Genomic DNA, 26,533 nt, shown 5'->3' on the forward strand with positions numbered 1-26,533 from the left:
TCTCGAACTCCTGACCTCAGGTGATCCACCTGCCTCGGCCTCCCAAAGTGCTGGGATTAGTAGGCGTGAGTCACTACTCCCGGCCTAAATGTTTCTTACATATGTTGTTATTTAATCTTCTCAACAACTCTGCTATTTTAGAAAGGTGGACGCTGTTGATACAGTGTAAGTCACTTTATGGAGTGTTCCCACTTTAGTAGGTGGAAATCTGGGACTCCAAAGTTCATGTTCTCAACTAGCAAACATTGCTCTTTATAGATTTAATCAAACACATTTCTCTCCCACCTGCCCTTTCTTCTTCATACCTACAGACTTTTAAATGTTTGAAACATTTTTATCATGCCTAACCTGGAGGGCAAGTGCTCTAGTGCCTGTGAAAAAAGAACAGCAATTGGCTTTATTATTCTCCTAATAAAAAATCAATTTGGCAATAAACATTTATTGAACCCTTTTTTATTTATCAAGCACCATGTGAAGAGCTGGGGAGACAACAGTGAATGAAATAAATATTGTCTCTAGTCTTACGGAGCACAGTAGAGTCAGGTTCTCCAACAGTAATTCAGATAGTTTGTGGTTGGATCCACCCTATATAAATATCCTCTTGGCTTTCCAACTGAGACTGTGGGTTTACAATGAGCAAAGTAAGATGGAGCAGCTGACGCTGAGGGTTCAAAATGGTCAACTCCACTATTTAGAGGTTTCTTCTCTGACACTCCCCTCTACTTTTTTCCTTGCCCTCTGTTTCCTGACTATCCTGGAGCAGTACTGCTTTCATCTCTGATTGGACAAAGGGAGGGACCAGATATGTAATTCGAATTTACTCTGAGAGCTACAAAGGTCTTCTGTGTTCAGTTGTGCAATTTGTGCACTGCACAAAGACATCTGGTTGAGGAGCTGGCTGGAGCTGAAATCCTGCTTGCGCCCCATTTGCCAAGGTGTGGCCCCAACCCGGGGCTCTGCCAGCCTTGAGAAAGGGCCTCTTTTTCTACCTACCGAGCTTCCCACGGCAGACACACAGGAACCACGGGTCTATGAGCTACAGAGACATCCCATGAAGCCCTCTTGGCCAACCTAGAAAGAGAATGGAAAGGGCGATCATTGAAACAGCTGGGTCAAATTGAAATTTTGGATTACGTGTGAAACTCACCATTTGTACTCTCCATGTCACCCATGGACTCAGTGGATGGAATTCAAAGTGCCTTCAGGTTTGATGGCAGTAAGAATGTCAATTCAACACAGGAAAAAGGCATGGTGGTTAAAAGCATACACTTTATAGGGTACATAACGTGACTTGAGAGACTTCTTGCCAGCAAGTAATAGAAGAGAATGGGAAGAATTGGTAACAATTTTCAGGTGGTTTATTTCCTACACTTAATTCCCAGTGTGAAGTGGATCGCCTCATCGTAGTGATGAAGAGAACACTAACACTGCCCAGCCCTCTCAGCATAAACCAAGAGGTTTTCCACAGGGAGTATATTCACTGTTTTTATGATTGTGTGTAGTAATATTAATAGCTTTCACTTAGTAAGCACAGATATGTGCAGGGCATTGTACTGAGAATTTCACCTACATTGCTTTATTGAATTCTCTTTATATCCCCATAAAGGAGGTATGATTACATTTTATGCATGGGGACACTGACATTTGAGTTACCTAAGGTCATATAATAAAGAAGTGGTACAGCAGGGCTTGAACCCTTGCCTTTTGACTTCAAAACCCACACCTGGCCGGGGGCAGTGGCTCACATCTGTAATCCCAGCACTTTGGGAGGCCAAGGTGGGCGGATCACTTGAGGTCAGGAGTTTGAGACCAGCCTGGCCAACATGGTGACATCCCATCTCTACTAAAAATATAAAAATTAGCTGGGCATGGTGGCGGGCACCTGTAATCCCAGCTACTCAGGAGGCTGCGGCAGCAGAATCGCTTGAACCCAGGAGGCCAAGGTTGCAGTGAGCTTAGATTGCACCACTGCACTCCAGTCTGGGTGTCAGAGCAAGACTCCGTCTCAAAAAAAAAAAAAAAGACCAAAACCCACACCTGTAACCACCACACATGCCCGTTTTGGAAGAAGAGTCTGTCCTGTTAGGTCTCTCTCCTGGCCTGGAGAACCTACCATGCACATCTCAGACTTCTGTTCAAACATATCAAACTTCCCCCAACTTGGGATCTTTTTTAGCTTTCTTTTCTTGAATACCCACTGTCTTCATGCATAACTGATTAATAGGAATCCTTCTTGGGGCCAGGCGCGGTGGCTCAAGCCTGTAATTCCAGCACTTTGGGAGGCCGAGACGGGCGGATCACGAGGTCAGGAGATCGAGACTATCCTGGCTAACACAGTGAAACCCCGTCTCTACTAAAAAATACGAAAAACTAGCTGGGCGAGGTGGCGGGCGCCCGTAGTCCCAGTTACTCGGGAGGCTGAGGCAGGAGAATGGCGTAAACCCGGGAGACGGAGCTTGCAGTGAGCTGAGATCCGGCCACTGCACTCCAGCCTGGGCGACAACGTGAGACTCCGTCTCAAAAAAAAAAAAAAAAAAAAGAAATCCTTCTTGGGCAGTGCAACAAACTGGCCACTTTTTCTCAGTTAGTATTATCACAACTCACACTCATGTCACAAGCCACACCCCAGCCAAGGCCTTTAACCTCTGCCAACCTCATGACTCATCAGAAGCACTGTTATAAGTATATTAAAACATTTTGTAAGGGTTTTTTTTTTTGCCAACCTCAATAGCTCAGCAGAAAACTGACATAAGAAAATATTTTTAAAATCTTATAAGGATTTTTCTCTTTGACTCTCTCCCCACAACTGTCCACAAGAGAGGACAGTCATCAAAAAGGCAAGGTGTGTCTTTTTGAGTAATGGGATTTGGGAGGATCAAAGAGACTTCAGTTTAACAGGATGAAAAATGTCTTTCATGGGAAGTTGGGGCAGGAGGTGTTGGCACTGCGAGGTGATTTGCATGGTCCTAAGATCACAGGTATGATCAGGTGTTGACTGTAATTAGTTTTGGTTTTGGGTTCAGGCGAGAGAATTGGTGTGCAATTCTTGGCTAGCATGGTATTTTCCTTCACCTTTTAAATGGCAGAGTTCATAGTTTTTATAAGACAAAGTTACCAACCTCATGATAACAATAACTCACATTTGTTTTGTACTTACCCTTTGCTGTTTATAGACATTCTTTTATTTCATCCTCACAACCGCTTTGTGAAGGAGGCATATTCATTATTGGCAAGATGATGGCAATTTTACAGATGCCATCTTTTACAGATGGCAAGATGGAGGCTCACAAAGGGTATGAAGTTGTGGCTGTCACAACCGCTTTGTGAAGGAGGCATATTCATTATTGGCAAGATGATGGCAATTTTACAGATGCCATCTTTTACAGATGGCAAGATGGAGGCTCACAAAGGGTATGAAGTTGTGGCTGTGTAAGCTGAACAAGTGTAGAGAGCTAATGTGCAATAAGAAAACTACAGTTAATAATACTGTATTCTAGCCGGGCGCGGTGGCTCAAGCCTGTAATCCCAGCACTTTGGGAGGCCGAGACGGGCGGATCACGAGGTCAGGAGATCGAGACCATCCTGGCTAACACAGTGAAACCCCGTCTCTACTAAAAATACAAAAACTAGCCGGGCGAGGTGGCGGGCGCCTGTAGTCCCAGCTACTCGGGAGGCTGAGGCAGGAGAATGGCGTAAACTCGGGAGGCGGAGCTTGCAGTGAGCTGAGATCAGGCCACTGCACTCCAGTCCGGGCGACAGAGCGAGACTCCGCCTCAAAAAAAAAAAAAAAAAATAATAATAATAATACTGTATTCTGTACTGGTGTTCGCCAAAAGAGAAGATTTTAGGTACTTTTTTTTTTTTGACAGGGTCTTGCTCTGTCACTCAGGCTGGAGTGCAGTGGTGAAATCTCAGCTCACCACAGTCAAGACCTCTGGGACTTAAACGGTCCTGCCACCTCGACCTCCCAAAGTGCTGGGTTTACAGACATGAGCCACTGTGCCTGGAAGATTTTGGGTACTCTTAACACACACACACACACACACACACACACACACACAGAAAGAGAGAGAGAGAGTTATCTGGGCACAGTGGCACATGCCTGTAGTCCCAGCTTCCCAGCTGCTTGGGAGGCTGAGGTGGGAGGATTGCTTGAGCCCAGGAGTTCAAGGCTGCAGTGAGCTACTATGGCACCACTGTGCTCCAGCCTGGGTGACAGAGTGAGAACCTGTCTTAAAAATAATAACAATAAAATAAAATAAAGTAAAAAATGTCGCTATGAAGTGATGGGTATGTTAATTTGCTTGACTATGGTAATCACCTGGGCATGTGTATGTACCTCAAGATAAGTGTAGCCAAACATGTTACACACGTTAAGTATGTACAATTTAAAAACAAGACGGAGGCTCAGGAAGGAGAAATAACTTGCTCAAGGTCACAGAGCTAGTAAGTGGCAGAGCCTGGATTCAAAAGTGAGCAGCTGCCTCCAGGTTGGGCTCGTCACCATATTTCATGTACCCTCTAAATTCTTGTGGGGAAACCAGGATGCTTATTCAATCCATGCTGCATATAGAGGTTGTTAGGTGGTGAATACTTCTTGTCCATTTTTGTTTCAAAGATGGGGTTTCCCCCAAATACCCCTGGCCTCTGTCTCACCTTTACTCTCCCCCTGGGGAGATGAGCGGGTTGCCTGAGTGTGAGAAAAAAGGGCACACATGGCCTAGCCTTTTAACTATACATCTTGTTCTGCTCCTCCAGGGGCAGGTCTTCCTAGCTGGGTGGGGTGCGAGGCCTTTGGAGTTCTAGTGCTCCAGAGTATGTGAGTCTGCCTATCTTTGGAGTTTAATATGAGGAGACCCTTGGCCCTATATAAGCCACAGTTTCCAAATCAGCTTATTAAAGGGTATATTTGGCCCCTATTGATTATTCTCTTGTCTTCTTTCTCTGTTGATCTAGAGCTCCAGATGGAGAAGAGAGTGTTATGTATCCTCACTGCACCCTCTCCCAAGAGCTACTGTGGAAAATAAAGAAAGAAATGTGGGTCAGGTGCAGTGGTTCATGCCTGTAATCCCAGCACTTTGGGAGGCAGATCACCTGAGGTCAGAAGTTCAAGACCAGCCTGGCCCCATCTCTACTAAAAATATAAAAATTAGCCGAGTGTGGTGGCAGGCGCCTGTAATCCCAGCTACTCAGGAGGCTGAGGCAGAGAATTGCTTGAACCTGGGAAGCAGAGGTTGCAGTGAGCCAAGATTGCACCACTGCACTGCACTCCAGCCCGGGTGACGAGAGAGACTCTGTCTCAAAATAAAAAAATAAAAAGAGAAAAGAAAAAAGAAAGAAAGAAAGAAGTGAGTTAAGTATTAAGACATCATATGAATTAAAGACTCTTGATCTAACATTCAATGAATCTACTGGGCACACTGGCTCATGCCTGCAATCTCAATTGAATTTGGGCGGGTAGATGGCTTGAGCCCAGGAGTTCAAGACCAGCCTGCACAACACAGAGTGATCCTGTTCTACCAAAACACACAATATATCAGCCAGGCATGTGGCATGCACCTGTAGTCTCAGCTACTCAAGAGGCTGAGGAGGCAGGATTGCTTGAGCCTGGGACGTTGAGGCCGCGGTGAGCCAAGATCATACCATTGCACAGCCTGGGCTACAGAGCCATACCCTATCTCAAAAAAAAAAAAAAGAAAAAAGAAAAAAAAGAAAAACCAAAAACCCATCCAATGAATCCACTCCCTTCCAGGGCAATTAGTTCATCAATTGAGTTAAAGAAGGAGAACATAGCAGGTACTTTGCTTACATGATCTCACTTAACTGCTGTAACAATCAGGTGAGATGAAATTTATTATCTCTATCTCATCCATAAGGAAACTGTATCTTATTCAGTCAACAAATATTGGGTATAGCCCATAGCCAGACTTTATTCTAGGAGGCTCAGGAAGGTCATGGGAATTGCTCAAGATTGTATATAGCTGGTCAGTGGAAGAACTAGGATTTGAATTCGGGTCTGACCAATGCCATGGGTTAGGCTTTCCTTGGAGAGATGGGAGAGTGGGAACAAATAAAATAATGACAATAAACATATTGAGCCCTGACTTTATACCAGTATGAAACTTTATACCACTCAGTGCTTGTGATGCAGTACCTCATCAAGTCTTTGCCTCATCCTTACAAAGCAGGTACTGTTATCCTCATTGTACACATGAGGAACATGAGGCTCAATGATGTTAAACATGAGGCTCAATGAGCTCAGGAGTTCGAGACCACCCTGGCCAACATGATGGAGCCCTGTATCTACCAAAAATATAAAAATTAGCCAGGTGTGGTGCCGCATGCCTATAGTCCCAGCTACTCGGGAGGCTGAGGTGGGAGGATAGCTTGAACCTGGAAGCTGGAGGTTGCAGTGACCTGAGATTGCACCGCTGCACTCCAGCCTGGGTGACAGAGTGAGACCTCATCTTTTTTTTTTTTTTTTGAGACAGAGTCTCACTCTGTCACCCAGGCTGGAGTGCAGTGGCATGATCTCAGCTTACTACAACCTACAACCTCCACCTCTCAGGTTCAAGCAATTCTTCTGCTTCAGCCTCCTGAGTAGCTGGGATTACAGGTGCCTACCACCACGCCCAGCTAATTTTCATCTTTTTTTCAGTAGAGATGAGGTTTCCTCATGTTGGCAGATTGGTCTCGAACTCCTGACCTCAAGTGATCCACCCACCTCAGCCTCCCAAAGTGCTGGGATCACAGGTTTGAGCCACCGTTCCTGGTCAACCCCATCTTAAAAAAAATCAAAACAAAACAGTAAATGGTAGAGCTCCAATTGAAGCCAGGTCTTCTCATTCCAAACTGTTAGCCTCTGTGTAGTATTGCCTTTGTTTTCCTGCCTTTACAAAGGTAGTTGGGAGACATAGCCTCTGATATGACATCAGAACACCTTGAAACAATTAATTAAAAAGTGCAGATCAACCTGGTGGATTTGCATGAAGGTACTCCAGAGTGGGGAAGGAAGGCAGAGGATGAGGTATGTGGGAGAAAAGGCTAGGAAGCAGAGTGAAGTGATTAACATTGGGTGGGTTGAACCAGGCTTCTTGGGAGGCATTTTCAACCAGGTTTCAGCTGATATATGCTTGATGACAGCAGAGAAAAATAACAGGGCAAGTTTGAGAATCAGGGAAAATTTTTGAATGGCATGACTTTGTACATGGTAAGTCAGTTGTAAAAAAACAAAGCAACAACAGCAAAACTCCATCTTCTCTGAAACGTAGGAATTGCCCTGTTGAAGAGATGGGCTGCATCCAGGTCCTCAGAGTTTTATTTGGGTGAACATTCAAGACCCAGAAAATCCTGGATTTTATCATGGTTTTCTGTTGTTAATTAATTGGGGTGAGTATGGGGTCATTTAATTTTTCTGGACCTTAATATCCTTATCTCTAAAATGAATGTGTATCCTCCAAAGTTCCATCTAGCAATAATATTTCTTTTCCTTTCTTTCAGGGCAGAGGACAATACCAGCCTCTGGCACACAGATGATAGTTGAGCAATGCTTGTTGGCTGGGTGTGGTGGTGCAATCCTGTAATCACAGCACTTTGGGAGGTCAAGGTGGGCAAATTGCTTGAGTCCAGGAGTTCGAGACCAGCCTGGGCAACAGGGCAAACCTCATCTCTACAAAAATAAACAAAAAATTAGCTGGACATGTTGGTGCGCACCTGGGGTCCCAGCTGCTCAGGAGGCTGAGGTGGGAGGATCGCTTGAGCCCAGGAGGTTGAGATTGCAGTGAGCTGTGATTGTGCCACTGCACTCCAGCCTGGGAGACAGAGTGAGACCATGTCTCAAAAAAAAAAAAAAAAAAAAAAAAAGGTTGACTTGAACTAATTAAAGGTAGTAGTACTAATTGAAAAACAAATTATCCCCATGTGGCATGTCCTGCTTGCTATCTTGTTGCCTGTGCTCCATAGGTCATGTGGCCTTGCCCCTGAGTTATCCAGCTTGTCATCTCCTTGTTGAGGAAACCTCTCCCCGCCTTTCCCCACAAAAATCACTTTGCTTCCCTCATTCTAAAGTCTCCCTAGTATAGGCTCAATCTCTCTATGAATCCCTTGCATTCTTAATTCTTCCTCTGCCTTCTAACTTTCCTGTTCTTAGGTATGGCTGAACTGGCGGCGCGCTTATTTTTCATTTTTCCTTTGATGAATGGATAGTGTCTCACTTGCTCTCTTCCTGGAGACTGAACACATGCCTGCATGAAGGGTGTGGAGGAAGCCATATGATTGAAGGGGCAATGTCTAGTAATGTCATGCCTTAATTGTAGGCTCAAATGTTAATGATGAATTAGCTTCTTGAAAGTTGATCTTTAGGCCAGGTGCAGCAGCTCACGCCCATAATCCCAGCACTTTGGGAGGTTGAGGCAGGAGGATCTCTTGAGCCCAGGAATCTGGGACCAGCCTTGTGACATGGCACAATGGCATCTCTACTAAAAATACAAAAAAAAAAAAAATTAGCTGGGCATAGTGGCACACACCTGTAGTCCCAGCTACTCGGGAGGCTGAGGTGGGGAGATTGCGTGAACCTGGGAGGTTGAGGCTGCAGTGAGCTGTGATGTTGCCACTGCACTCCAGTCTGGGTGACAGCAAGACCCTGTCTCAAAAAAAAAAAGAAAACAAAGTTGATCTTTAAAATGAAGTGTGTACAGTGAGAAGAATATTTCAAGGAGGAATGGTGCTTTCATATATTTGGTTTAAGCAGATTTATTTAGTATTATATATAAATCAACCATGTATTTGATGGACTTCTTCACTTTTCACTTGTGTGGCTTAGCACCATACCTGCAGAGCCCAATCTTTCTTTTTCTTACCATAGGCATGAATACCATTTTATTATTATTATTTTTGAGATGGAGTCTCGCTCTGTCACCCAGGCTGGAGTGCAGTGGCATGATCTTGGCTCACTGCAACCTCCGCCTTGCAGGTTCAAGCCATTCTCCTACCTCAGACTCCCAAGTAGCTGGGATTACAGGAGCCCACCACCATGTCCTGCTTTTTTTTTTTTTTTTTTTTTTTCTTCAGTAGAAATGGGGTTTCAACATGTTGGCCAGGCTAGTCTCGAACTTCTGACCTCAAGTGATCCATCTATGTCAGCCTCCCAAAATGCTGGGATTACAGATGAGCCACTGTGCCCAGTCTCTCTTCTCTCCTCTCCTCTCCTTTTCCCTCCCCTCCCTTACCCTCCCCTCCTTGCCCCTTCTCTCGTCTCCTCTCTTCTCCTTTTCCCTGTCTCTCTTTTTAAAGAGCTTGAGTCTCTCTGCTCAAAATTTCAAACTCAGAAAGTTTACTCACCTGGATTACTTTCATCTGGGCTTCTGAGACTGTGCCAGAGCCTTGGAACCCAGCTGATCTACTTGTTTGTGGCAGTAGAGCGGCAGATGCCCTGGTTGGCCTCCGGTCTCCAGTCTCTCCTTGTTCTTCACTAATAGGGCTCCAGCTGGGCTTAGGGCAGCAGGCTGCCCATGGAAGATCACATACCTCCCCAGAGCCCCTTGAAGCTGAAATGTCTACAACCCAGATCTGGCCAAAAAGATATCCGTAGACGCTTCCTCCGGGGGCTTTCAGGAAAGCCCCATTGTTTCCCTGATAAAAAGGGACAAGTCCAATCAGTACATGTGTTTTGCCCTTGACCCCTCCCCTTCTTTCTGTGTGGAGTATGAGCACCATGCTGGAGGGGCAGCATCCCAGCTTTCCATTGTGAGGAAGAAAGTCAGACACTAAGAGTAGTGGAGAAAAGTTAGAAGGAGGCTGGGACCTTGTTTTCTGTAAGCAACTGCTTCAGCCTTATCTCAAGACTTCTATAGTGTGAAAAAAAAAAAAGAGAAAAACCCTATTTGGTTAAGCACTGTGTTCAGTTACTTGCAGCTAAGTAAAATTTTAAATGATGCTGTGGCTCATACTCGTAATCCCAGCACTTTGGGAAGCCGAGGCAGCCGCATGACTTGAGGTCAGGAGTTCAAGATCAGCCTGGCCAACATGGTGAAACCATGTCTCTACTAAAAATACAAAAAAATTAGCTGGGCATCATGGCAGGCACCTGTAATCCCAGCTACTTGGGAGGTTGAGGCAGGAGAATCGCTTGAATCCAGGAGGCAGAGGTTGCAGTGAGCCAAGATCGCACTACTGCACTCCAGCCTGGGTGACAGAGTGAAACTCCATCTCAAAAAAAAAAAAAAAAAGGAAAAAGAAAGAAACCCCATCTCTACTAAAAATACGAAATTAGCCGGGTGTGGTGGCACGTGCCTGTAGTCCCAGCTACTCAGAAGGCTGAGACAGGAGAATCGCTTGAACTCGGGAGGTGGAGGCTGCAGTGAGTCAACATTGCACCACTGCACTCCAGCCTGGGTGAGACAGAGTGAGACTCCGTCTCAAAAAAAAAAATTTTTTTTTTAACTGATGCAACTAGAAAATAGAGGAAAATGTGAAAATTATAGGCCTCAGGAAACACTTGACATATCTTGACAATATTGGCAGCCAAATGTAGCTGGTCATTAATATATTTTGCCCGGTGTTGGTCTATCCAGATTTTGTCAGTGATAATTTGGATCCTCTCTTTCTTCCTTTCTTTCCTTCCTTCCTTCCTTCCTTCCTTCCTTCCTTCCCTTTTCAACAAATTTTGCTGAACAGCTTCTATATCTATGAAACAAAATAGCCATATCTGCCTTCAAATAATTATACAAATCTATAATTATGGAACAATCTAAATACAATAAAAGAAAATACAGAGGACAATGAGGATGTGTAATTGAGGGACCAGATCTGGTCAGGGAGGCTTCTCTGAGGGGCTGAGGTCTGCTCTGAGACTAGAAGGATGAACAGGAGTTTATTAGGCAAAGGTGGTGGCCAGAGTGAGAAGCAGCAGCATGCATGAAGGCCCCAGGGCTGTAGAGAGCGTGGTGCTTTTGAGGAACTGAAAGTAGTGCCCTGTGACTGAAATATTGAGAGTAAAAAAGAAAGTAGCACAAAATTAGGCTGGAGACATAAACAGGAGCCAGATGATGCTGGGCCCTGTGGTCAGTTTATATTAAGGATTTGGGTCTTTATCCTAGATGAATAGGAAGTCACGGAAGATTCTAAACCTGTAGGGTGACCTGACCAGGTTTGAGTTTAACAAAACAAGTGCCATTCTAGTCCTATGAACTAGAACGGACTAGAATGGAGATGTGAGGTGCAGGTGATGTGGGGAGCCCATTTAGGATACCAGACAGAGGATGTGGGCAAGGTGAGGGATGAGGGCAGCTTGGATTAAGGGGTGGCAGTGGAGGTGGAGAAAAGTTATGGGATTTGAATACTATTTAAAATATAAAACTTATAGGGCCTGGTGATGGAGTAGACATAGCTGTTGATGGGTGGAGGAGTTCCAAGAGGACTCCTCGATTCTGGCTTGCAAAACTGGATGTCCAGTAGGGAGTGGGGGTGGCATTTACTGAGAAAAGAAACCTGGAGGAGGCCTGAGTTGGGTGGGGGGCATCACGATGAGTTCCCACTGAACACACCAAGCGTGAGGAGCCTGGAGACACCCATGGGCTGTGGGAGTAGGTGGTATGAGTAGGATCTGGTGCTTAGCTGAGAGGTCTGGGCTGGAAGCATCAGCATTTAGATGGAGTGGATGAAGTCATAAATCATGAGATCATTTAAGAAGAGAAGACAGTGAACAGAGAAGGGGGCTTAGGACCAAGCTGATACCAAGATGAATAACCTTGTTTCCACCCTCAAGGAGCTATGGCTGCGTAGAGGTGATGAACTATGCATGTATGTAATTACAGTATTGTCAGAAAAGGACTTACACTCTACCAATACCATAAATGATGCATTCGGAGGAGGGAAACACTATACCAGCTGGAGGGATTAGCAACAGCTTCATGGAAACATATTTAAGACCATCTTTTTTTTTGGCAGGGGGGCAGGGTCTCACTCTGTTGCCCAGCCTGCAGTGCAGTGGCATGATCATGGCTCACTGCAATCTGGAGCTCCTAGGCTCAAGCAATCTTCCTGCCTCAGCCTCCCAGGTAGCTAGGACAACAGGTGCATGCCACAATTCTTTTAAAAAATTATAGAGATAGGGTCCTGGCCGGGCGCGGTGGCTCAAGTCTGTAATCCCAGCACTTTGGGAGGCCGAGGCGGGCGGATCACGAGGTCAGGAGATCGAGACCATCCTGGCTAACACGGTGAAACCCCATCTCTATTAAAAAATACAAAAAACTAGCCGGGCGAGGTGGCAGGCGCCTGTAGTCCCAGCTACTCGGGAGGCTGAGGCAGGAGAATGGCGTAAACCCGGGAGGCGGAGCTTGCAGTGAGCTGAGATCCGGCCACTGGACTCCAGCCTGGGCGACAGAGCGAGACTCCGTCTCAAAAAAAAAAAAAAAAAAAAAAAATTATAGAGATAGGGTCTTGAACTCTGAACTCAGGTGATCCTCTTGCCTTGGCCTCCCAAAGTACTGGGATTATAGTCATGAGCCACTGCACCCAGCCTTAAGACCATCTTTGTTGTATAGCTAGAATAAAGTGAGGTGGATGAGGGTAGTGATAGGCTTCCAAGCGGAAAGAGTAACTTGACAAAGGGTTTGAGGCTGAAAAACCAAGACCCATGGCAAATTTCAGGGAGTTCAGCTTATCTGGAGATAGGGTATAAGTGGGGAATCATTTAAAAGGTGAGTTGGAGCCAGACTGAGGAGGGCTGCAAAAATACCTGGCTGAGGTGCTCGACCTGTAGGAGTGGGGACCTAACTAAGGTTTGTAGGACAGTAGGGGGAGGGTGCCTTGACTAAAGCAGTGATTGAAGAAGACTCCTGGATTCCCATGTGGGAAAAAATATGTGTGTGTGTGTGTGTGTGTGTGTGTGTGTGTGTGTGTGTGTATTTAGGAAACCTCATAGAATACAACCCTGGAAGTCCTGTGGGCCCACAGGAAATGGACAGTGGTTTGTCTCTGTTTCCCTGGAGACACACGCATGGTCTCTTGTCTTTGCCTCTCTCAGCTCTCCCGTACTCTTTGCAGATCAACTTTCTCTGTAAGGGCCTTGGCTTCTACTTTCCCTCCTGCTTTGCAGGAGGTTTGGGTTGCCATGGCACCCATTCTGACCCGGATCCACTGGATCTTATATCAGACCCCACCATCATTTGCTGCAGTCTCTCTGCTGATCATAGCATAAAGACAGGCTGTACCTTTTGGTGACTCCAAATTGATATTCTAGTCACAATCAATACAATAATCTAACAGATCTCCTAATCACATTTCCTGTTGGTGGGTAAGTCTAGCATTTGCACAGATTTGCTGGACACAACTTGACTCACATTGTTTCCACATTTGTTTAATAACAGGTTATTATCTGCTGTAAGAATGAGGACAGGAACTGTGTTTGTCTTGTCTCCCACTGTGTCTATTGCTGTATAACAAATTACCCCAAAACTTGGTGGCTTAACACAGTAGGCATTTATGATCTCACAGTTTCTGTGAGTTAAGGATTTGGAAGGAGCTTGTCTGGATGGCTGTGGTTTGGGTTGCTTATGAAGTTGCAATCAAGATGTTGGTTGGGTTGCAGTCATCTGAAAGCTTGAATGAAGCTGGAGGATCCACTTCCAAGATGGCGCACTCACATGGCTGTTGGCAGGAGGCTTCAGTTTCTTATGACATGGACCTTTCCATAGGGCTGCTTGAGTGTCCTCATGACATGGTAGTTGACTTTCCCCAGAACAATTGATCCAAGAGAGAGCAAGGAGGATGACATACACCGCCTTTTATAACCTAGTCTCAGAAGTCATACATCATCACTATTGCTACATTCTATTTGTTAGAAGTGAGTCATTAGGTCTGTCCGACACTGAAGGGAAAGAGGAATTAGGCTCCATCATTGAAGGGAAAATTGTAAAATAATTTGTAGATGTATTTTATATTTTTTATTTTTTTGAGACAAGGCCTCACTATTTTGCCCAGGCTGGAGTGCAGTGGTGCAAACACAGCTCAGTCAGCCTCAACCTCCTAGGCTCAAGGATTCCTCCCGCCTCAGCTTCCCAAGTAGCTGGAACTATAGGTGTGTGCCACCATGCCCAGCTACTTTTTTATTTTTTGTAGAGACAGGGTCTTACTGTGTTGCCCAGTCTGGTCTAGAATTCCTGGGCTCAAGTGATCCTCCTGCCTCTGCCTCCCAAAGTGTTGGGATTACAGATGTGAGCCACCATGCCTGGCTGCAGATGTATTTTAAAACCACCACAGCCACCGTAACTTTAGCACCCATTATGGTGCCTGACATATCGCAGTTAATAATGGCTTGCAAAAGGAACAGTTGTCCTCTTTCCTAAACTTGATTCACTAGCACGGAAAGAGTGGCAGTCACTATAAGGCAGGCCGTCACACCAAGGAATGGCCATTTCAGGCTTCATTCAGCTTTAGTGTCTTCCCATGTGTTGTTCTATCAGGAAATGGTGGGCCATTTTGGGAAGTCGCTTGGCCAAGAACACAAATATAGGCTGCTGAGATCCCTTTAGATATTGGCATAAAACTAGCCAAAGAGAGAGGAGGTCTCAGAGGTTTGTAAGAGTTGAGTTCTGCTAGCGAATTAGAATTTTTATTAAATATTTATAATGGGGCTTCTAATAAAATTATTAATACTATTATTTTGAGGAACAAATCCTTTATATTTAATATATCTCTGAAGACTTGGGATCATTTGTGTCTATAAGATCAAACAGGGCAGAGTGCGGGCCTGTAATCCCAGCTCTTTGGGAGGCTGAGGCAGGCAGATCACTTGAGATCAGGAGTTCGAGACCAACCTGGCCAACATGGTGAAACTCTGTCTGCACTAAAAATACAAAATTAGCAGTGTGTGGTGGTGTGCGCCTGTGATGCCAACTACTTGGGAGGCTGAAACAAGAGAATTGCTTGAACACAGGAAATGGAGGTTGCAGTGAGCCGAGATTGTGTCAATGTACTCCAGCCTGGACAACAGAGCAAGACTTAGTCTCAAAAAAAAAAAAAAAAAAATCAAATAGACTCAGGTCAGAGCAGATGCTGTGGAACATAACCATGGTGGAGCAGGAGCACAATGGGGTTCTTTATTACAGTTCTTTGCATCCCAAGTATTCAAAGAGAAACGAAGGTGGGTGTTAGGTGCTGCGGCCATGGACTTGACATTCAGTGGGGAGGAGTGCAATGAGCTGCAGCACTATTTTGTTGCTGTTGTTGGAGGTGAGGTCCTGCTATGTTTCCCAGGCTAGAATGCAGTGGCTATTCACAGGCATGATCATAGCACACCACAACCTCAGACTCCTAACCTCAAGCGATCCTCCTGCCTCAGCCTCTCAAGTAGCTGGGATTGCAGGTATGTGCCACTGTACCTGGCTACAGCACCTTTAGAATCCACCATAGCTTTCATGCTGGAGCTGTGCTCTTCCTGGTCAGCCCGTAGCCAATGACAGAGCATGGTGAGTGCAGGCCTAGCTATTTCTGTCAAACGTGGGACCTCTCAAATGGCTCCCTGTGGAGTTGACTGAGATTCTGTCACATTTGTCTTGTGATCCTAGGCTCTCCCTGCCCAGTTCTGCTGCCTCCTCCTTTATCTTCCACGGGTGTCTCCCTCTCCCCAGTGAGCCTCTTGCTCTCTCGGCTTTATCTCAGCATTCCGGAGGACATGAATGACATGGGAGGAATGAGGCTGTGTGGTCATGGTAACCATTGGAAGACCTACTGGGCAAGCTTTTAAGATCTTCTAGCCCAGGCTTTGAGAACTAGTGTCTGCAGGATGGGGATCTTGGCTTTAGAAACTTATTTTGGAAGGAATTTCCAAATTGCTTACATGATATTGTAGGCCAAGGTGGAAGTTTGGGCGTCATTGTAGATGAGGGTACTGGTGTCAAGGCTCCCCAGGAATGGAGAAGAACAGCGCAAGGGGCTCACCAAACAAGCTCCTCAGAGAAGTCAGAACTGTGTTTCCCCAGTGCTGGGACACAGGGAGCCAGTCTCACTGTGTACTGTTGCCATTTGCAGGAGGTGACAGAGCTTGCCCAAGGAGGGGGCAGGAGATTGCAGTGGTTAAGTGCTTTGGAGGCAAATAGGCCTGGGTGTGAGCCTGGCAGTGCTACCTACTAGCTTTGTGATGCTGGACATGTGACCTAAGCTCTTCATCTCTCAGTTTCCTCATTGGGAAGATGGAGATGATAATATAAGTCTACTTCTTAGATTTGCTGGGAGGATTTTTAAAACTCCTTCTAAAATGCTCAGCACTGTACGTAATTGAATCAGGTAAAGTTCTCAGCTGTAAGCAACAGAAACTGACTCAGGCTGACTGAAATAGAAAAAAGAATGGATCAAAAAGCCAGTGGGCAGCTCCCAGAATCCCCAAAGAGGCTAGAAAGGCAGCTCAGAGAACAGATAGAAATAAGGGCAGTAGCCAGGGCCATAGTCAAAATCCTGCCATAAATCCAGCCTGGTGAGGATGCTGCTGCTGCCATCATTGATCGCTGGATGCCTTTGCTGTTTCCCGTCATAGAACCAGACCCTGCCCTTGGCCTTGTTGCCACTGTTGCCTGGAAACGGGTGTGGCTGTCACCACTACCACTGCCAGCCCAGCCACCAGAATGGCTTCTCTGTGGTTCTCAGCCTCTTTTCTGCTTCCCCTCTCCTTCCCTTTCCACCTCTACTTTCCCCTTCCCCCTCTTCTTCCTCTGCCTCCTCACTGTCCCCCCCATCTATTTCTTTCTCTATCCTTCTTCACATTTTCTCTGTCCACTGGCTAGTTATCCTCATCCATTAGCTGTACCAAATTTTTCCCATTAAAGGAAGAAATAGGCCAGGCGTGGTGGCGCACGCCTGTAATCCCAGCTATTCGGGAGGCTGAGGCAGGAGAATTGCTTGAACCTGGGAGGCACAGGTTGCAGTGAGCCGAGATTGCGCCATTGCACTCCAGCCTGGGTAACAAGAGCGAAACTCCATCTCAAAAACAAAACAAAACAAATAAACAAACAAAAAAACAACAAAAAAGGAAAAAATACATGACCCAATGATCCTTCTTCAACTTCCTTCTTATCTTCTTTCCTTCTTTAAATGTCTGGAAAGTTTATTTTTCTTCCTCACTTCAATCTGTCCTCCACCTCCTTAATTCACTGTAACTGCCCTTCCCAAGGTCACCAGTGACCTCTCCATTGCTTTGCCAAGGCTGACTTTTTTGTCCTCCTCGACCTCTTGGGAACACTTGATCTTGTTGACTATGACCTCCCTTTGAGACTCTTTCCTTTTCTCGGCTTGGTGATGCCATGCTTTTCTGGCTTCCTCCTTTCTTGGATCTGATTATCTTGATATTCTTTGTGGGCTTTTCCTTATAACAAAGTACTACAAACTGTGTGTCTTCAGCAACAAAACTGTACTGTTTCATAGTCCTGGAGCTTGCAATTTGGAGATTAACATGTTGGCAGGACTTGTTTCTTGGCTTGTAAAGCATCACCCTGATCGGTGCCTTCATCTTCTGATGGTGTTCTCCCTGTTACATGCCTCGGGTTCAAATGTTTCCTTTTTATAAGGATGCCAGTCATATCGTATTAGCTCCCCTCCTCTACCATAACTTCATTTCTGTTGCTTATAACAGAATACTTGAAACTGGGTAATGTATTTACTTATTTATTTATTTTGAGAAGGAGTCTTGCTCTGTTGCCCAGGCTGGAGTGCAGTGACACAATCATGGCTCACTGCAACCTCTGCCTCCCAGGTTCAAGCAATTCTCTTGCCTCAGCCTCCTGAGTAGCTGAGATTATAGGCACACACCACTACACCTGGGCAATTTTTGTATTTTTGGTAGAGATGGGGTTTCACCATGTTGGTCAGGCTGGTGTCGAACTCCTGACCTCAGGTGATCCACCTGCCTCAGCCTCCCAAAGTGCTGGGATTATAGGCATGAGCCACCATGCCTGGCTGAAACTGGATAATTTATAAAGAAAAGGAATTTATTTCCTACAGTTCTGGAGGCTGAGAAATGCAAGGTCAAGGGGCCACATCTGATGAGAACCTTCTTGCTGGTGGGGACTCTGTGGAGTCCTGAGGCAGCGCAAGGCATCACATGGTGAGGGCGTGGATGTGCTATAGCTCAGGGCTCTTCCTCTTGTTATAAAACCACCAGTCCCATTCCCACGATAACCCAGGAATCCATCACCCCATGAATCCATGAATGAATTCATCCCTTCAGGAGGGCAGAGTCCTCATGACCCAATCCAAATCGTCTTTTAAAGTCCCCATCTTTCAATACTGCCACAGTGGGGATTAAGTTTCAATGTGAGTTTTGGAAGGGACCGACATTTAAAGCATAGCACTCGTCTTAGCTAATTACAACTACGTTGACTCTATTTCCAAGTAAGCTCCCATTCTGAGTTGCTGGGGGTTAGTACTTCAACACATAACATTTAGGGGAACACGGTTCAATCTATAGCACTCTTTAAACATTGCTTTCCCTTGGCCACTTTCTTAGGCTCCTCCCCTGAGAAACTTTATCCAAACTCATGGCTTTAATGACCATACCACCTTAGAATGATGCTACCCCAGGGTGTTTCTCAAACCCAGTTCTCTCCCTCAGTTCTGGAGGAACAGATCGGATTACCCAGCAGTCATATTTGGATACTTACAGGTCCCTTTTTTTATTCATTTTATGAGTCAGGATCTCACTCTGTTGCCCAGGCTGGAGTGCAATGGTAAGATAATGGTTCACAGCAGCCTCAAATTCCTGAGCTCAAGCCATCCTCCTGCCTCAGCCTCCTAAGTAGCTAGGACTACGGGCATGTGCCACCATGCCCAGTTAATTTTATTATTTTTGTAGAGATGGGTGTCTATGTGGTCCAGGCTAGTCTTGATCTCCTGGGCTCAAACAATCATCCTACCTCAGCCTTCCAAAGTGCTGGGATTATAGGAATGAGGCACTGTGCCTGACCAAGTCATTTGTGTAATGTTCCAGATTGAATTTATCTTTTCCTTAAAGCTGCTTCTTCTCCTGAGTTTCTGATCTCAGAGACTGGCCCCATCATCTACCTTGCTCCCCCATGGTGGGAGATCACCCTGGAGGCTTGCTTCAGTTTATTACTCCCACCCCTTCCAGTCACCATGTCCTTCAATAGCATCACATGTTTCTTTTCTCTCTCTCTCTTTTTTTTTTTTTGAGACGGAATGCTCTCGCTCTGTCACCCAGGCTGGAGTGCAATGGCATGATCTCAGCTTCCTGCAGCCTCTGCGATTCTCCCACCTCAGCCTCCGAGTAGCTGGGATTACAGGCAACCCGCCATCATGCCTGGTTAATTTTTGTATTTTTGTAGAGATGGGGTTTCACCATGTTGGCCAGGCTGGTCTTGAACTTCTGACCTCAGGTGATCTGCCTGCCTCAGCCTCCCAAAGTGCTGGGATGACAGGTGTCAGCCACTATGCCTAGCCTATTTTTATTTTTTGAATTGAACATTCCTTCATACTTGTTTTATATGGTCAGAATACTACATTGGTAGCAATGATTCATTTTGTTAGTCATGAAACAAACAACAACAAAAAACAATTCATACATTTTACTTTGTTTCTCAGAAATGAGAGATGTTTTAAGAATGTGTTTTCATGAGATTTGCCAAATATTTTTCATTGCACAATATGCACAATAGCTTTTTTTTTTTTTTTTTCCTCTTCCTTTTGGAGAATTGTTGGGTTGATGAAGCTTTTAAGATAGGTAAAAACAGATGTACTGACACAGTTTGGGAAAGCAAAAACAATTTAACTTGAAGAAAAGCCCCTAGAGAAATGACGCTCTCCCAAGGATGTTCGAAACTCAGTTATAGGAAGTACTAAGTCTTCAGTAGACAATGTGATTTGGGTTAACAGCCAGCAGAGCTTGGGGAAATGCTGACAGTCCTCCAAATACCACAATGCACTGTTAGAATCAGACTCGCTATGTTGAAATTTAAGAGGATTTACATTTTAATTACTTGCTCAAAATTTGTCCTCACAATTGGTCCTTTAGGCAAATGTTAATCCCATGTACTTCTCTCTAATTTTAATGCTCCAAACCCCACCAATTTAGAGAAGGAGGAAGTGTTCTTCCAAGTTTTTTAAGTGGTTTATTATATGATGTGAGAATATTTTTTTTCCTTAAAATGATATAAATGTTCAGTCCAAACATGGAGGTACCACGTAGGAGAAATGGAATTGAGGAATACCAACTGAAAAAGCTCTTATTCACCCTCTAGTTCAATCCCAGCCTCACAAATTAGAAAACAAACCCAGAGAGGCAGAGAGACTTGCTTAAGGTCCCATGGTTATTCATAGATCTAGAATTCACACTTTCTGGTGCCTGAACCAAAAGTCCGCTTTATTAAAACTATAGTCAGCATTTACAGAGCACTTGCTAAGTACTAGGCTCTGGGCTAAATGCTTTTCAAAACTTCCAACAGTTCACAAAATCAATGAAATAGAAAATATTTCAAATGTAAAAGAAAAACATAGTCAGTCCTCTCGAACAATTTTTCTGTGGATGTTTCATTTGCTTTCTTAAACAGAAGCTGCTGACGTACATGCCTTTCCTCCCTTCCAGATTCAAAGTCTGCAAAGGGCTCCTAGGTGTACTCCACTGAGCTGTGTTTTGAAAGCTAAATAAGCATTCACTTATTCACAACAAAAGCCTGATCTATTTCTATTAAGGCTGCAGAGAGGTTTGGAAAGCACAGATTTCTCCCCCTATTTCCTCCCTTAGTTTGTTCACCAATTACTTCTTCCCTCTCTTCCTTCTTTTTCCCTTCCCTCCCTCTCTCCCCAGCTTCTCCCACTTTCTTTCCTCTCTCTGTCTTTCTCCCTTTCTTTCTTCCATTCTAGAAAGTGAGGTGTTTTCCAGCACCTGTAATCTGTATACTTTGGGAGGCCGAGGTAAGAGGATTGCTTGAGGCCAGGAGTTTGAGATCAGTCCGGGCAACATAGCAAGACCCTACAGCAAATTTTTTGTATAAAAAATTTAAAAATTAGGCAGGCTTGGTGGCACACACCAATAGTCCCAGCTACTTGGGGGGCTGAGGCAGGAGGATCACCCAGAAGTTCGAGGCTGTGGTGAACTATGATTGCCCATGGCACTCCAACCTGGATGACAGAGTGAGATCCCATCTCTATAAAATATAAAAAATGAAAAATAAAGATAATCCCAGCACTTTGGGAGGCTGGGGGCGGGCAGATCACCTGAGGTTAGGAGTTCGAGACCAGCCTGACCAACATGGTGAAACCCCATCTCTACTAATAGTACAAAAATTAGCTAGGTGTGGTGGCACATGCCTGTAATCCCAGCTGCTCTGGAGGCTGAGGCAGGAGAATCGCTTGAACCTGGGAGGCAGAGGTTGCAGTCAGCCCAGATTGTGCCACTGCATTCTAGCCTGGATAACAGAGTGAGACTCCATCTCAAAAGAAAAAAAAAAAAATGGAAGTGAGGTATTAAGGACTCTCTGTTGTGATTCAAAACTCCTTTTGATTTGTCTTGAACATGTAGAACGTTGGAAATGCCGGGCCCTTAAGCATCATCCAAAGGGGAGTGGAGGCTAGAGAGGTAAAGGATTTTGCCTGAGGTCAACTAAATGAAATCCTACTGAGATCGGACAGTGACTATAAAGCAGGACTCCAATCAACCCCAAGAGGAAAGCTACCAGAATAGCAAAGGCAAAGTCTAATTGGTTCTGGAGGTGTTATCCTTTTTAAATGACTTAATTCAATCTCAAACCAGCAAGCTCTTCACCTTCACTTGAAGGAGTGTAGGATCTTTTATCAGGAGCTTAAGAATGAAAAGCAAACTTCTAATCACTTTTTGAAACCCAGCTCTTCAAAATCCCCAGAGTTGAGGGCCAGGTAATGAGTGGGGCTTGCACAGAGTAGGTTCTCAGAGATATAAGGGTTGGGACTTGGAAATACACATGACAGGCGGAGACAGAAATTTTATTAACCTGTACCTTAAAGCCCTTTAAAAGGACATTTGATTGTGGAATGAAACCAACACATTGAGAAGACTCAAAGTGGGGAGAACTTAAAATTAGTTTTGCACTTTCGAATCCCAGGTTTCCAGGCCCTCCATCCTCAATGATTGGCTGGTGAGATTCTGAACACTGAGCTGTTTATTTTCCCATCCCAATAAGTTCAGCAAAGGAATCTCTGAAGTCCAGTGTGGAAGCTCAATGCATGGACCAGACAGGAGGATCGCTTGAGGCCAAAAGTTTGAGACCAGCCTGGGCAACATAATGACACCCCCATCGCTAGACAAATAAAATAATAATAATTATTATTATAAATAACCAGAGAGAGAGTGAGCCTGGGAGGTAAGTAGCATGCCACAGATCACTTAGCAATCTAGAAACAGATTCTGAATTCTAGGTCCCACTCAGAGAAGGAGAAGGAGAAAGTGTGGCAGTCCTGACTTTTATTCTTCAGAGGCAGCTTTGTATGGTGGAGATTGCCTGGAGCCAGGAGATAAGGCCATGTACTTTCTGGGCCTCAATTACTTCCCTTGTAAAATGAGAAAGAATTTGGTCCACATCACTGCCAACGTCCTATCTATATGTAAGAACCATGTGACTTTAGAATCATATTCGAATGGTAAAACGACATGTGATCCAATTGATTGATTGTTTTTTATTGTCTTGATTTTTCCCCCCATCCTGGTTTGTGGTTTGGCCGAAATGACTGAATTTAGGGAAATATCTTTGATGTCCCAAATTACCTGGAGGAATTTCATCTCACAATTTTTCTCAAAGGTCTTTAGGACTGCTGCATGTTTTTGAGATCCTTGCCTAGAAAACAATCTAGGAGCAGAACACGATGAGAGGTCAACAGCATTTTTTTTTTTTTTTTTTTTTTTTTTTAAGATGGAGTCTTGTTCTGTTGCCCAGGCTGGAGTGCAGTGGCACGATCTTGGCTCACTGCAACTTTCACCTCTCTGGTTCAAGCAATTCTCCTGCCTCAGCCTCCCAAGTAGCTGGGGCCTGCCACCACACCCAGCTAATTTTTGTATTTTTAGTAGAGGTGGGGTTTCTCTATGTTGGCCAGGCTAGTCTTGAACTCCTGATCTCAAATGATTCACCCATCTTGGCCTCTCAAAGTGCTGGGATTACAAGGCATGAGCCACCATGCCCAGCCTTTTTTTTTTTTTTTTTGAGACAGAGTCTTGCTTTTGTCCCCCAGGCTGGAGTGCAGTGGTGGGATCTCGGCTCACTGCAACCTCTGCCTCCCAGGTTCAAGCGATTCTCCTGCCTCAGCCTCCTGAGTAGCTGGGATTACAGGTGTGTCCCACCATACCTGGCTAATTTTTGTATTTTTAGTAGAGACAGGGTTTCACCATGTTGGCCAGGTTGGTCTCGAACTCCTGACCTCAAATGATCCACCCACCTTGGCCTCCCACAGTGCTGGGATTACAGATGTGAGCCACTGCACCCGGCCTGTTCAGCAGTGTTAGTGAAATGTTTCCCCACCATGTTCAGTCTAAAGCCACACTTCTTCACCCCTACCAAGCCCTGCACTTTCTGGATCCTCCTTCCTTTCCAGCCTCCTATCATATCCTCTCTCCTCATTTAATTTATTTTGGACACACAGGCTTTCCTTTAGTTCCTCAAAGGCACAAAATTCTTTCCTAACTCAGGACTTGCGAGTTAGGAAGTCCTGAGTTAGGACTTTTTGGTCGCTTCCCTCATTTTTGGTCGCTTGGATGATTCAGGCCTGAATACCACATCATCAGTTGGGCCTCCACTGGTATTAATATTTGGACCTCCACTGACCACCTCATCTAAACTGAAATTGGACTACCCTATCCTTTCTCTTCAGAGCACTTAAAATTATTTTTGTGTTTAATATCTGCTTCTCTAACTAGACTGGAAAGTCCATGAAGTCAGAGGCTATCTCTTTTTTGTTCACCACTGCATTTCCAAGCATGTAGTAAGTCCTCAATAAATATTTACTGGCCTGGTGTGGTGGCTCACGCCTGTAATCGCAGCACTTTGGGAGGCCCAGGCGGGCAGATCACTTGAGGTCAAGAGTTTGAGACCAGCCTGGCCAACATGATGAAACCCTAGTAAAAATACAAAAATTAGCCAGGCGTGATGGCGAATGCCTGTAATCCCAGCTACTTGGGAGGCGAATGCAGGAGCATAGCTTGAACCCAGGAGGCAGAGACTGCAGTGAGCTGAGACTGCACCACTGTACTCCAGCCTGGGTGACAAAACGAGACTCGTTTCAAAAAAAAAAAAAGAAAAAAATTTACTAAATAAATGAATGAATGCATTCACAGAACATCCCCAGCACAATCTGCTCTTATTGGTTGTTTCTATATGACACAATCTACGTAAACACTTAGTGAAATTGCCACGTTGACCCTGTTTTGGTATTGTGGAAACAGCTATTGGCCCTTGGATAAGTTGGCAAGGATTCCAATGTGTGTTTATTCAAACTGAATGGGCCTGTTTAGGGACTCAGTAAGAACCCCAAGAGCCAGTTAATGCAAACTCAGTTCTCTCAATCTGACTTCTTGTAAAATTTCAGAGACATTCTCTTGGCCAAGAAGATAACTGAGATTTCAAGTTAGAAGTTAGAACTGTAGTATCCTTAAGAGAGAAAATCAAGTGACTCTCAAGTGACCGATTTTGCCTGAGTAAAATCGGAATTAAATCATATGTGGAATTACGACAGAGTCACTGGATGGCAATCAGTTTTGTTTTGTTTTTCTGGGACCACATGAAAAAGAGGTTATTTATTAAGAATGGAATAGTTCCTTTAAAATTCTGTAGCAATCATGTCTCTCTCTTTTTTTTTTTTCCTTCCAGTCCATGGAAAGTGTTATCTCAGGCAGCTTTGTGCAGGAAGTTGGGTTTATCACTTCCTCACAGTTGCAGTTTGTCTAGGACTTAGTTACATGCTATCAGATTGCATCAAAATGTAGGCCTTTGTGTGTTTAACTCATCAAAGGAATGGGCCCTCAGGACTTGATATCACTTCACTGCATACGCAGCCATGTAGCAAAACAAAGCCTATCTAAACAGGACACAACTATTTCTGTTGTGTGGCAGCTCCGCTAGCTCGCGCTTTCAGAAATGGTTGGGTTTTGGGTTTCAGGTGTCTGCACTGTTTCACTTCTTCTTTTTATATTTATATCTTTTTAGAATTGCAGTCATTTGCCTGGTTATGTGCGAGGAAGGAAAACCCAAAATATTACCTATGAGGGAGGAGTAAGATTGCCCCAGTCCAGTGTCAGTTGGAGGTAGCACTAACCCTTACCTCATCTTCTTGCTATTCACTTGAGAACTCAGTTGCTGCGGTCTCAGTAGTCTGGGCTTCAGGGCTGGCCATGTGGGGGTTTCAAACCTTGACTTCTCTGGGTCGTGGGGCAATTATTTCACCTCTGAGCTTCAGTGTTCCCATCTGAAAAATGAAGTTAATAATAGCACCTGCCTCATAGCTTCATGACATGGAATAAATGACACAGATTAAAGAATATATGAAGAGCGCTTATAAAAAGTGCTCACCATGGGAGAGATATCGGGATTTTAAAGCCTGAGGGGATACCACACCCTAGGCCCTGCGAGAGCAGCAAGACAAGCAGGCAGGGCAGCCAGTCCCAGGCTGGGCAAAGTTTCTCAGGCTGTACTTCCACCTTTGGGGCCTCGTTACTATTTTCTTCTCCGTGGAGTTCCCTCTTCTCTGTGGTGGGCTTTCTGCCAGATGCTGCCTCTATTGGCGGCCACAGGAAGCCAATGCAACTGTGAAGTAATCCTTCTGCCTCAGGCCTGGCTCCGCCCTGTTGACCAAGGGTTTTGAGAGCTGCTCAGCCAACTCTTTTTAATGCCTTGCCTAAAAAGGACTTCTCACCCAGCCCTGCTGCACTAGGATATGGCTGGCTGCCCCGGAGGCTTCGGACAGAAAGTTTTCTGGAGAGCGAAAGGGTGGAGCGGACGTCTCCCTCTCAGCTCAATTCTTCAGGAGTTTGGGGTATCACTTTGTGGCAAGTCTCTCATATGATGCTCATTTACCAAAAGCAGGTGTCAAAGGAAGAAGGAGAGAGCTTGATTCTATACAATGTCTTTGAGCCAGTGGAATAGAATGAGGCACTCTTTAAAAAATGATTTGCATCAGGAAGTATGCGAACTTTCACAGGCCAATGACCGGAAAGAAATTTAAGTTACACCTAAAAAACTGTATGCTTTAAGAAGGTAAATGGTTTTTCTTTTTTCTTTTTTAAAATCTGAAACGATTTTGCATAGAAAATTGAAACCAGCCTAAGGGTTTGTTGCTGCTTTTTTTTTTTTTTTTTTTTTTTTTTTGCCTCACTTAGCCAGAGAGACTTTATTGCTTCTTTACACATCGGTTACTCACTGATAGCTTGCTATCCCATAGCTTCCTGCCATCCAGCCCCTGAGGTGGCAGGTGTCCTGTGAGCCACACTCTGCCTCAGCTGTTTAGAGAATCACTTTGGACACCAGTCACCTCCATTCAGTGCCGCTGGCTTAGGGTTGGTGCCACAGGTTCC

The 26,533-nt window shown here is 44.9% G+C and overlaps 1 long non-coding RNA gene across 1 annotated transcript; it reads right to left on the reverse strand.

The window, feature by feature from the left end:
• Positions 1-470: 470 nt before the first annotated feature.
• Positions 471-25,740, reverse strand: LOC117091779. Its single transcript, XR_004440521.1, has 4 exons — positions 25,533-25,740; positions 25,285-25,428; positions 9,340-9,630; positions 471-1,071 (listed from the first exon to the last, which is right to left on the reverse strand). It is a non-coding gene; the product is annotated as an uncharacterized LOC117091779 (long non-coding RNA).
• Positions 25,741-26,533: the final 793 nt, after the last annotated feature.

This window comes from Trachypithecus francoisi, unplaced genomic scaffold (genome assembly GCF_009764315.1).
Source record: "Trachypithecus francoisi isolate TF-2019V2 unplaced genomic scaffold, Tfra_2.0 Contig01436, whole genome shotgun sequence".
NCBI classification, from domain to species: domain Eukaryota; kingdom Metazoa; phylum Chordata; class Mammalia; order Primates; family Cercopithecidae; genus Trachypithecus; species Trachypithecus francoisi.